Consider the following 13,139-nt stretch of genomic DNA (forward strand, 5'->3'; position numbering starts at 1 on the left):
TCTTAGTAAGAAAGTGACAAACTTAAACACTAATGAACTTAATATGCATCATGGTCTCTGTTCCTATCTTAGTAAGAAAGTGACAAACTTAAACACTAATGAACTTAATATGCATCATGGTCTCTGTTCTATCTTGGTAAAGAAAGTGACAAACTTAAACACTAATGAACTTAATATGCATCATGGTCTCTGTTCCTATCTTAGTAAGAAAGTGACAAACTTAAACACTAATGAACTTAATATGCATCATGGTCTCTGTTCCTATCTTAGTAAGAAAGTGACAAACTTAAACACTAATGAACTTAATATGCATCATGGTCTCTGTTCCTATCTTAGTAAGAAAGTGACAAACTTAAACACTAATGAACTTAATATGCATCATGGTCTCTGTTCCTATCTTAGTAAGAAAGTGACAAACTTAAACACTAATGAACTTAATATGCATCATGGTCTCTGTTCCTATCTTAGTAAGAAAGTGACAAACTTAAACACTAATGAACTTAATATGCATCATGGTCTCTGTTCCTATCTTAGTAAGAAAGTGACAAACTTAAACACTAATGAACTTAATATGCATCATGGTCTCTGTTCCTATCTTAGTAAGAAAGTGACAAACTTAAACACTAATGAACTTAATATGCATCATGGTCTCTGTTCCTATCTTAGTAAGAAAGTGACAAACTTAAACACTAATGAACTTAATATGCATCATGGTCTCTGTTCCTATCTTAGTAAGAAAGTGACAAACTTAAACACTAATGAACTTAATATGCATCATGGTCTCTGTTCCTATCTTGGTATAAAAAGTGACAAACTTAAACACTAATGAACTTAATATGCATCATGGTCTCTGTTCCTATCTTAGTAAGAAAGTGACAAACTTAAACACTAATGAACTTAATATGCATCATGGTCTCTGTTCCTATCTTAGTAAGAAAGTGACAAACTTAAACACTAATGAACTTAATATGCATCATGGTCTCTGTTCCTATCTTAGTAAGAAAGTGACAAACTTAAACACTAATGAACTTAATATGCATCATGGTCTCTGTTCCTATCTTAGTAAGAAAGTGACAAACTTAAACACTAATGAACTTAATATGCATCATGGTCTCTGTTCCTATCTTAGTAAGAAAGTGACAAACTTAAACACTAATGAACTTAATATGCATCATGGTCTCTGTTCCTATCTTAGTAAGAAAGTGACAAACTTAAACACTAATGAACTTAATATGCATCATGGTCTCTGTTCCTATCTTAGTAAGAAAGTGACAAACTTAAACACTAATGAACTTAATATGCATCATGGTCTCTGTTCCTATCTTAGTAAGAAAGTGACAAACTTAAACACTAATGAACTTAATATGCATCATGGTCTCTGTTCCTATCTTAGTAAGAAAGTGACAAACTTAAACACTAATGAACTTAATATGCATCATGGTCTCTGTTCCTATCTTAGTAAGAAAGTGACAAACTTAAACACTAATGAACTTAATATGCATCATGGTCTCTGTTCCTATCTTAGTAAGAAAGTGACAAACTTAAACACTAATGAACTTAATATGCATCATGGTCTCTGTTCCTATCTTAGTAAGAAAGTGACAAACTTAAACACTAATGAACTTAATATGCATCATGGTCTCTGTTCCTATCTTAGTAAGAAAGTGACAAACTTAAACACTAATGAACTTAATATGCATCATGGTCTCTGTTCCTATCTTAGTAAGAAAGTGACAAACTTAAACACTAATGAACTTAATATGCATCATGGTCTCTGTTCCTATCTTAGTAAGAAAGTGACAAACTTAAACACTAATGAACTTAATATGCATCATGGTCTCTGTTCCTATCTTAGTAAGAAAGTGACAAACTTAAACACTAATGAACTTAATATGCATCATGGTCTCTGTTCCTATCTTAGTAAGAAAGTGACAAACTTAAACACTAATGAACTTAATATGCATCATGGTCTCTGTTCCTATCTTAGTAAGAAAGTGACAAACTTAAACACTAATGAACTTAATATGCATCATGGTCTCTGTTCCTATCTTGGTAAGAAAGTGACAAACTTAAACACTAATGAACTTAATATGCATCATGGTCTCTGTTCCTATCTTAGTAAGAAAGTGACAAACTTAAACACTAATGAACTTAATATGCATCATGGTCTCTGTTCCTATCTTAGTAAGAAAGTGACAAACTTAAACACTAATGAACTTAATATGCATCATGGTCTCTGTTCCTATCTTAGTAAGAAAGTGACAAACTTAAACACTAATGAACTTAATATGCATCATGGTCTCTGTTCCTATCTTAGTAAGAAAGTGACAAACTTAAACACTAATGAACTTAATATGCATCATGGTCTCTGTTCCTATCTTAGTAAGAAAGTGACAAACTTAAACACTAATGAACTTAATATGCATCATGGTCTCTGTTCCTATCTTAGTAAGAAAGTGACAAACTTAAACACTAATGAACTTAATATGCATCATGGTCTCTGTTCCTATCTTAGTAAGAAAGTGACAAACTTAAACACTAATGAACTTAATATGCATCATGGTCTCTGTTCCTATCTTAGTAAGAAAGTGACAAACTTAAACACTAATGAACTTAATATGCATCATGGTCTCTGTTCCTATCTTGGTAAGAGAAGTGACAAACTTAAACACTAATGAACTTAATATGCATCATGGTCTCTGTTCCTATCTTAGTAAGAAAGTGACAAACTTAAACACTAATGAACTTAATATGCATCATGGTCTCTGTTCCTATCTTAGTAAGAAAGTGACAAACTTAAACACTAATGAACTTAATATGCATCATGGTCTCTGTTCCTATCTTAGTAAGAAAGTGACAAACTTAAACACTAATGAACTTAATATGCATCATGGTCTCTGTTCCTATCTTAGTAAGAAAGTGACAAACTTAAACACTAATGAACTTAATATGCATCATGGTCTCTGTTCCTATCTTAGTAAGAAAGTGACAAACTTAAACACTAATGAACTTAATATGCATCATGGTCTCTGTTCCTATCTTAGTAAGAAAGTGACAAACTTAAACACTAATGAACTTAATATGCATCATGGTCTCTGTTCCTATCTTGGTAAGAGAGTGACAAACTTAAACACTAATGAACTTAATATGCATCATGGTCTCTGTTCCTATCTTAGTAAGAAAGTGACAAACTTAAACACTAATGAACTTAATATGCATCATGGTCTCTGTTCCTATCTTAGTAAGAAAGTGACAAACTTAAACACTAATGAACTTAATATGCATCATGGTCTCTGTTCCTATCTTAGTAAGAAAGTGACAAACTTAAACACTAATGAACTTAATATGCATCATGGTCTCTGTTCCTATCTTAGTAAGAAAGTGACAAACTTAAACACTAATGAACTTAATATGCATCATGGTCTCTGTTCCTATCTTAGTAAGAAAGTGACAAACTTAAACACTAATGAACTTAATATGCATCATGGTCTCTGTTCCTATCTTAGTAAGAAAGTGACAAACTTAAACACTAATGAACTTAATATGCATCATGGTCTCTGTTCCTATCTTAGTAAGAAAGTGACAAACTTAAACACTAATGAACTTAATATGCATCATGGTCTCTGTTCCTATCTTAGTAAGAAAGTGACAAACTTAAACACTAATGAACTTAATATGCATCATGGTCTCTGTTCCTATCTTAGTAAGAAAGTGACAAACTTAAACACTAATGAACTTAATATGCATCATGGTCTCTGTTCCTATCTTAGTAAGAAAGTGACAAACTTAAACACTAATGAACTTAATATGCATCATGGTCTCTGTTCCTATCTTAGTAAGAAAGTGACAAACTTAAACACTAATGAACTTAATATGCATCATGGTCTCTGTTCCTATCTTAGTAAGAAAGTGACAAACTTAAACACTAATGAACTTAATATGCATCATGGTCTCTGTTCCTATCTTAGTAAGAAAGTGACAAACTTAAACACTAATGAACTTAATATGCATCATGGTCTCTGTTCCTATCTTAGTAAGAAAGTGACAAACTTAAACACTAATGAACTTAATATGCATCATGGTCTCTGTTCCTATCTTAGTAAGAAAGTGACAAACTTAAACACTAATGAACTTAATATGCATCATGGTCTCTGTTCCTATCTTAGTAAGAAAGTGACAAACTTAAACACTAATGAACTTAATATGCATCATGGTCTCTGTTCCTATCTTAGTAAGAAAGTGACAAACTTAAACACTAATGAACTTAATATGCATCATGGTCTCTGTTCCTATCTTAGTAAGAAAGTGACAAACTTAAACACTAATGAACTTAATATGCATCATGGTCTCTGTTCCTATCTTAGTAAGAAAGTGACAAACTTAAACACTAATGAACTTAATATGCATCATGGTCTCTGTTCCTATCTTAGTAAGAAAGTGACAAACTTAAACACTAATGAACTTAATATGCATCATGGTCTCTGTTCCTATCTTAGTAAGAAAGTGACAAACTTAAACACTAATGAACTTAATATGCATCATGGTCTCTGTTCCTATCTTAGTAAGAAAGTGACAAACTTAAACACTAATGAACTTAATATGCATCATGGTCTCTGTTCCTATCTTAGTAAGAAAGTGACAAACTTAAACACTAATGAACTTAATATGCATCATGGTCTCTGTTCCTATCTTAGTAAGAAAGTGACAAACTTAAACACTAATGAACTTAATATGCATCATGGTCTCTGTTCCTATCTTAGTAAGAAAGTGACAAACTTAAACACTAATGAACTTAATATGCATCATGGTCTCTGTTCCTATCTTAGTAAGAAAGTGACAAACTTAAACACTAATGAACTTAATATGCATCATGGTCTCTGTTCCTATCTTAGTAAGAAAGTGACAAACTTAAACACTAATGAACTTAATATGCATCATGGTCTCTGTTCCTATCTTAGTAAGAAAGTGACAAACTTAAACACTAATGAACTTAATATGCATCATGGTCTCTGTTCCTATCTTAGTAAGAAAGTGACAAACTTAAACACTAATGAACTTAATATGCATCATGGTCTCTGTTCCTATCTTAGTAAGAAAGTGACAAACTTAAACACTAATGAACTTAATATGCATCATGGTCTCTGTTCCTATCTTAGTAAGAAAGTGACAAACTTAAACACTAATGAACTTAATATGCATCATGGTCTCTGTTCCTATCTTAGTAAGAAAGTGACAAACTTAAACACTAATGAACTTAATATGCATCATGGTCTCTGTTCCTATCTTAGTAAGAAAGTGACAAACTTAAACACTAATGAACTTAATATGCATCATGGTCTCTGTTCCTATCTTAGTAAGAAAGTGACAAACTTAAACACTAATGAACTTAATATGCATCATGGTCTCTGTTCCTATCTTAGTAAGAAAGTGACAAACTTAAACACTAATGAACTTAATATGCATCATGGTCTCTGTTCCTATCTTAGTAAGAAAGTGACAAACTTAAACACTAATGAACTTAATATGCATCATGGTCTCTGTTCCTATCTTAGTAAGAAAGTGACAAACTTAAACACTAATGAACTTAATATGCATCATGGTCTCTGTTCCTATCTTAGTAAGAAAGTGACAAACTTAAACACTAATGAACTTAATATGCATCATGGTCTCTGTTCCTATCTTAGTAAGAAAGTGACAAACTTAAACACTAATGAACTTAATATGCATCATGGTCTCTGTTCCTATCTTAGTAAGAAAGTGACAAACTTAAACACTAATGAACTTAATATGCATCATGGTCTCTGTTCCTATCTTAGTAAGAAAGTGACAAACTTAAACACTAATGAACTTAATATGCATCATGGTCTCTGTTCCTATCTTAGTAAGAAAGTGACAAACTTAAACACTAATGAACTTAATATGCATCATGGTCTCTGTTCCTATCTTAGTAAGAAAGTGACAAACTTAAACACTAATGAACTTAATATGCATCATGGTCTCTGTTCCTATCTTAGTAAGAAAGTGACAAACTTAAACACTAATGAACTTAATATGCATCATGGTCTCTGTTCCTATCTTAGTAAGAAAGTGACAAACTTAAACACTAATGAACTTAATATGCATCATGGTCTCTGTTCCTATCTTAGTAAGAAAGTGACAAACTTAAACACTAATGAACTTAATATGCATCATGGTCTCTGTTCCTATCTTAGTAAGAAAGTGACAAACTTAAACACTAATGAACTTAATATGCATCATGGTCTCTGTTCCTATCTTAGTAAAGAAAGTGACAAACTTAAACACTAATGAACTTAATATGCATCATGGTCTCTGTTCCTATCTTAGTAAGAAAGTGACAAACTTAAACACTAATGAACTTAATATGCATCATGGTCTCTGTTCCTATCTTAGTAAGAAAGTGACAAACTTAAACACTAATGAACTTAATATGCATCATGGTCTCTGTTCCTATCTTAGTAAGAAAGTGACAAACTTAAACACTAATGAACTTAATATGCATCATGGTCTCTGTTCCTATCTTAGTAAGAAAGTGACAAACTTAAACACTAATGAACTTAATATGCATCATGGTCTCTGTTCCTATCTTAGTAAGAAAGTGACAAACTTAAACACTAATGAACTTAATATGCATCATGGTCTCTGTTCCTATCTTAGTAAGAAAGTGACAAACTTAAACACTAATGAACTTAATATGCATCATGGTCTCTGTTCCTATCTTAGTAAGAAAGTGACAAACTTAAACACTAATGAACTTAATATGCATCATGGTCTCTGTTCCTATCTTAGTAAGAAAGTGACAAACTTAAACACTAATGAACTTAATATGCATCATGGTCTCTGTTCCTATCTTAGTAAGAAAGTGACAAACTTAAACACTAATGAACTTAATATGCATCATGGTCTCTGTTCCTATCTTAGTAAGAAAGTGACAAACTTAAACACTAATGAACTTAATATGCATCATGGTCTCTGTTCCTATCTTAGTAAGAAAGTGACAAACTTAAACACTAATGAACTTAATATGCATCATGGTCTCTGTTCCTATCTTAGTAAGAAAGTGACAAACTTAAACACTAATGAACTTAATATGCATCATGGTCTCTGTTCCTATCTTAGTAAGAAAGTGACAAACTTAAACACTAATGAACTTAATATGCATCATGGTCTCTGTTCCTATCTTAGTAAGAAAGTGACAAACTTAAACACTAATGAACTTAATATGCATCATGGTCTCTGTTCCTATCTTAGTAAGAAAGTGACAAACTTAAACACTAATGAACTTAATATGCATCATGGTCTCTGTTCCTATCTTAGTAAGAAAGTGACAAACTTAAACACTAATGAACTTAATATGCATCATGGTCTCTGTTCCTATCTTAGTAAGAAAGTGACAAACTTAAACACTAATGAACTTAATATGCATCATGGTCTCTGTTCCTATCTTAGTAAGAAAGTGACAAACTTAAACACTAATGAACTTAATATGCATCATGGTCTCTGTTCCTATCTTAGTAAGAAAGTGACAAACTTAAACACTAATGAACTTAATATGCATCATGGTCTCTGTTCCTATCTTAGTAAGAAAGTGACAAACTTAAACACTAATGAACTTAATATGCATCATGGTCTCTGTTCCTATCTTAGTAAGAAAGTGACAAACTTAAACACTAATGAACTTAATATGCATCATGGTCTCTGTTCCTATCTTAGTAAGAAAGTGACAAACTTAAACACTAATGAACTTAATATGCATCATGGTCTCTGTTCCTATCTTAGTAAGAAAGTGACAAACTTAAACACTAATGAACTTAATATGCATCATGGTCTCTGTTCCTATCTTAGTAAGAAAGTGACAAACTTAAACACTAATGAACTTAATATGCATCATGGTCTCTGTTCCTATCTTAGTAAGAAAGTGACAAACTTAAACACTAATGAACTTAATATGCATCATGGTCTCTGTTCCTATCTTAGTAAGAAAGTGACAAACTTAAACACTAATGAACTTAATATGCATCATGGTCTCTGTTCCTATCTTAGTAAGAAAGTGACAAACTTAAACACTAATGAACTTAATATGCATCATGGTCTCTGTTCCTATCTTAGTAAGAAAGTGACAAACTTAAACACTAATGAACTTAATATGCATCATGGTCTCTGTTCCTATCTTAGTAAGAAAGTGACAAACTTAAACACTAATGAACTTAATATGCATCATGGTCTCTGTTCCTATCTTAGTAAGAAAGTGACAAACTTAAACACTAATGAACTTAATTGGTTAAGTACTGAATCAAATCGTTTTTAATATTATGTATACATACTATAACAACATTATATTTTACAATTTAAATTTTACCATGATAAAATATCCATAAAACCTAAAAAACATGGATTCACATGGGGAATTAGGAAAGAAAACTCTAAAGGTATATTCACTCAGCGTTCATAACGCGACAGCTAACACTTTGCGCCGTTTTTCTGTGAGAAAGAGGTAATACATTAGATAAACTGGACAATTCATACAGAACCACAAATCCAGGGTTGCTCACACATGCGTACTTCGTGGCCTTACGGAGAGAGTGTATTAGGTGAGGTTTTAATCAGTAGGACGGTGTAGATCGGTGAGTCCAGCAGATATCTGTTAATGGATTTTCCACTTTTAAAATAAGTAACAAGTAGGTCGACGGCTTGGGTTACTAACTCTATCATTCATCATCTTCAGCCACATAAAGTCCACTGCTGAACACAGGCCTCCCTCAAAGATTTCCGGACGGACCTGTCGAAAGCGACCTGCATTCAGCGTGTTCCTGCGACCTTTATCAAATCGTCTTTCACTTAATTGAAATAACAAATAAAATATTTTTTGAAATACTAAGTAATAAAAAATTTAACATTATTTTAATTCAGTAAACAATTTACTCTACCATCAGTTCATTCGATTAAAATCAATCAAGTACTACCGACCTGCGGCGTACTAGTATACTTATGCTAAGGTGTCGGATTAGATCCTCAAACCAAATAAATTAATATTATGTTTTTCTTCTCACTATCAGTTAGGAGTATGGAATTTGTGCCCGATATGGCTGTAGACCGCCTTATCACATTAAAACCGGAATACATATGGCGAAAAGTTGGTGCTAGGTGCGCCTTCTCCTATGAGAAGAAAAGAAACGAGTATGTGTGCATGTGTAAAATAATGCATTATATTTATTAGAAACTAAAATCTTTCTATAGTAAATATTGTACGTACTGATGAGGATGTGAATGCATTTGGATGAAATTTACTACACCGATGGAGTAACTTATACAAGCTAATTTCATCCCTGAAAAGTACTTACGAAGTTAGGTACAAGACCTATTGTGTACAAAAAAAAGACATGGATACAGTCGAACAACCTTCTTTTTGAAATCTGTTAAAAATATCCAGGTCTATTTGAAAATTACCAAAGGTAGGCCTACGAATCTATTCCTGAATTCGTCGAACTTTTTGTCTGTCTCTAAAGTCTTGAGATCAAAATTGGTAAAGATCAATAGGATTTGCTTTTAGAAAAATAACCTTCTTGCGGAAGTCACGAGCAAAAGCTAAGTAGTATTAAATAATTTACTAAAACTAAGCATAAATGATTAGACACCTATTGCTCGCGGCTTGGCCCGCGTGAAAGGTTTCCCACTAGTGAATTTAGCGCCATTTGTACAACACCAGCGCCATCTATTTCAAAAATCAGATTATTTCCTTTGGGAACAAATTACTAGGATAAAAAGTAGACTATATCCTAATCCGGGAGTTTGTCTATTTTGTGCCAAATTTCACCCAAATCCGTTCAGTTGTTTCTGCGTTTACTTCTATTGCAAAAGTTTTTCAAAATGTTTCTCAGTAGGATCCCTGAGTCTCGAATTTGTACACGATATGATGATAGGTTCCTACCATAACACATTATCCGACGGAACACACGTGGCAAAAAGTGGTTGTCCTAGTTCTGAATGCTTATGCCTATTATATTATAACTAGCTATTGTTCGCAGCTTTGCCCGCGTGAAGGTTTTCCGGGATAAAATTCCCGCTATATATTTGCCGGGATAGAAAATAGTCTATGCCTATTTTGTTTGTTTGAACGTGCTAATCTTAGGAATCTGGTTCGAATTTAAACATTTTTTTACTGTTGGATGGTCCATTTATCGAGAAAAGCTATAATGGGCCATATAACATCACCCTACAATCAAGAGGAGCGGAATATTAAAAAAAAAAAAATGCAAAAACCAGAAAAAATAAATCCTTCCGAAAGCTTCCAATGCGTGCGCTGCATAAACGGTTAAAGTTACTCTACAATTATGAATGACGGAATTGTTCCTCTTAAAAATGTTCTAAAAAATTTAGGTATATTATAAAATATAGCTTATATAATTAATCAGACTTTGTATAAGAAAGACTTATTCAAAAAATATATATTTAATAACAATATTATAAAAGAATGGACAATTGATGACAAAAAATAAAGCCCGGAGTTTCTTTCTGCCTTTCTTCTTCGGGTAGTCATCGCTTAGGTAGTTAGTGAAAGGCTGGTAGGTTAGCTAGGTTAGGGCTTTTATTGTCCTCACCGGTGAGGATCGCGACGCGTTTCTCCCTTATTGCTTATTTAAAAATACATATATACATCATTTTATTTCTTCCTCCCTGCCAGCCCGAGCTGGCTTCTTTGTTTACTAAGTATATTTTTCATTTATTTTATTTTCAATATAAATTGTCTTTGATTATATAAGCTAATTTAATTAAGTAATAATTAAATATTCTCATGTACCTTGACTTATCATAAGTGCAACTATGTTCGCCTACGTGATGAATAAAGCATTTTTATTATTTTTTTTTAAATAAAGTCCCCGTCGCATCTGTCTGCCTGCCTGAACGAAATAAAGTAAAAATCTCTGGGATAGGGATTTTGATGGAATTGGGTATGGAGATAGTTTGAGATCCTGGGAAAGATATAGGCTACTTTCTATGACGGGAAAATATGTAGCAGGACTTTTATCCCGGAAAACTCATTCACGCGAACGAAGCCGCGAGCAAAAGCTCGTAGAATATAAAAATGAAGAGTTTGTTTGTTTGAACGCGCTAATCTCAGGTACTACTACACCAAATTTGTTTTTTTTTTCATTTATACATACATACATACCTACGTAGTACCTACATTGCGCTTGAGTACTGTGAGGAACTTATTATCTGGAAAAAATATGTATCCCAGAAAAACTACTTCACGCAAGTGAAGCCGTAGGCAAAAGTTAGTTTTAAATACCTAATATAACAAACAGTATTACTTCTAACTCTTTAAAATAGCTTAATTATTTTGAAAATATGCCTTACCTTTCTTCATACATAACCATTTTGTTAACGAAAATATCAATACGATGTAAATAATAATAATTATGTATTTTTAACAATATTTTATTTATAACCATAAACTTATTAAATAACACATCAATGGATCCATTAACTTTCACAGGCAATTAAATATTTCCAATAAAAAATCAATAATATAAGGTTTTTGTCCATTTTGTGTGTCTCTTCAAGGCATAGGAGGTTTCTGGCAGATGATAAGCCTTTGGGCTTCATTCTGAAAACAATAATAAGCTATAATCATTCTGATTAAATGCTTTCTAAATTATATACTTAGACTAACTCCTAGTTATCGGTGACTGTTTGTATTTTTAATTTGAAAATAATAAGTAAACCGTAAATCATTTATCAAACTAGGATATCTATGAATAGTAGTGATACAGTCCTCAATTTTTTACTAGATACAAATAAATTAACTTTACCTTGCTTTATTTTTACTTGATCAAAAATAGATAATTATCTACCTGTATCATTTTGTAAATGGTCTGCAAGACATCGTCGTTCCTGCAGGAGAGCGTCCCTGTGAGCGCGGCACGCTTGCCGCCCCAGCTGGAAGTGAAGGTGAGCTGGGCGTGCGCCACCAGGCACAGGCACGCCACCACCACCAGGAACACCGACAGCTTGTACATGGTGAGACAGAGCTGGAAGTTGACTGGAGAGAGGATGCGAATAGTGTGATGCTCGGATGAAATCCGCAAACGCTTTTATACCCGTAATGTGAGTGTGGAGTGTGAGATTGCATCAGAAACAAATTAATAGAAGCTCTATAAATTTTCATTAAAAGCCGCCATGGAATATATTTACCCCTTGAAGATAACTATGTACATGTACCAATGTATGTATGTGTGTACAGGTAGGTACATATTTGAATTATGGTCAGTATCGGCAAGTTCCCACATTTATAATAAGTCAAAATTATTTAAATTAATTTTAAGCGGCGATAGCCTAGTTGTGTTTGGAACGGACTGCCAAGACGAATGTCCGCAGGTTCCAATCCCAAGGGCACACACCTCTGAATTTTCTAAAAAATCATGTGTCTATTCTTTGTGAATTTATCGTTCGCTTTAACGGTGAAGTAAAACATCGCGAGGAAACCTGCACATCTGAGAAGTTATCTATAGGAATTTCGAAGGTGTGTGAAGTCTACCAATCCGCACTAGGCCAGCGTGGTGGACTAAGGCCTAATCCCTCTCAGTAGTAGAGGAGGCCCGTGCTCAGCAGTGGGCAAGTATATAATACAGGGCTGATATTATTATTATTATATTATTTAAATTAATTGTGTATACCACGGCCTACTACTTAGTCTTAGATATTCACTTTACTTTTGCAGTTCACGAATCTGACTGTAAATCAATTTTGTACTGGTAAGTATTATTGGTAAGGAAAAACTATCATAGAAATATACTTTCATGCAACAGATGGTTATGTTCCTTATGGAAGAGGAATATCTCCACAAATCGGATGCTGAGCCTGACCGGCCACAGCTCCTCCACTTACGTGTGTTCATAGCAGGAGTCTACAAGTCCTTTATAGAGTGTCTCCATAAGTCCGCTGAGGAGTGTTAGGTTTTAAAGATTTTTTTTACTTCTTCTAGTCACTAGTTGTAGATCACGTCGCTAGTGGGATTTTACCTGAGCTTGCGGCAATATATCTTCTTATAAACACCCATTTATATATTCTGTTTATGATCTATTTTAGAAGCAAGTCTGATTTGAAACTATATCCACTGC

This window comes from Manduca sexta, chromosome 6 (genome assembly GCF_014839805.1).
Source record: "Manduca sexta isolate Smith_Timp_Sample1 chromosome 6, JHU_Msex_v1.0, whole genome shotgun sequence".
Taxonomy (NCBI): domain Eukaryota; kingdom Metazoa; phylum Arthropoda; class Insecta; order Lepidoptera; family Sphingidae; genus Manduca; species Manduca sexta.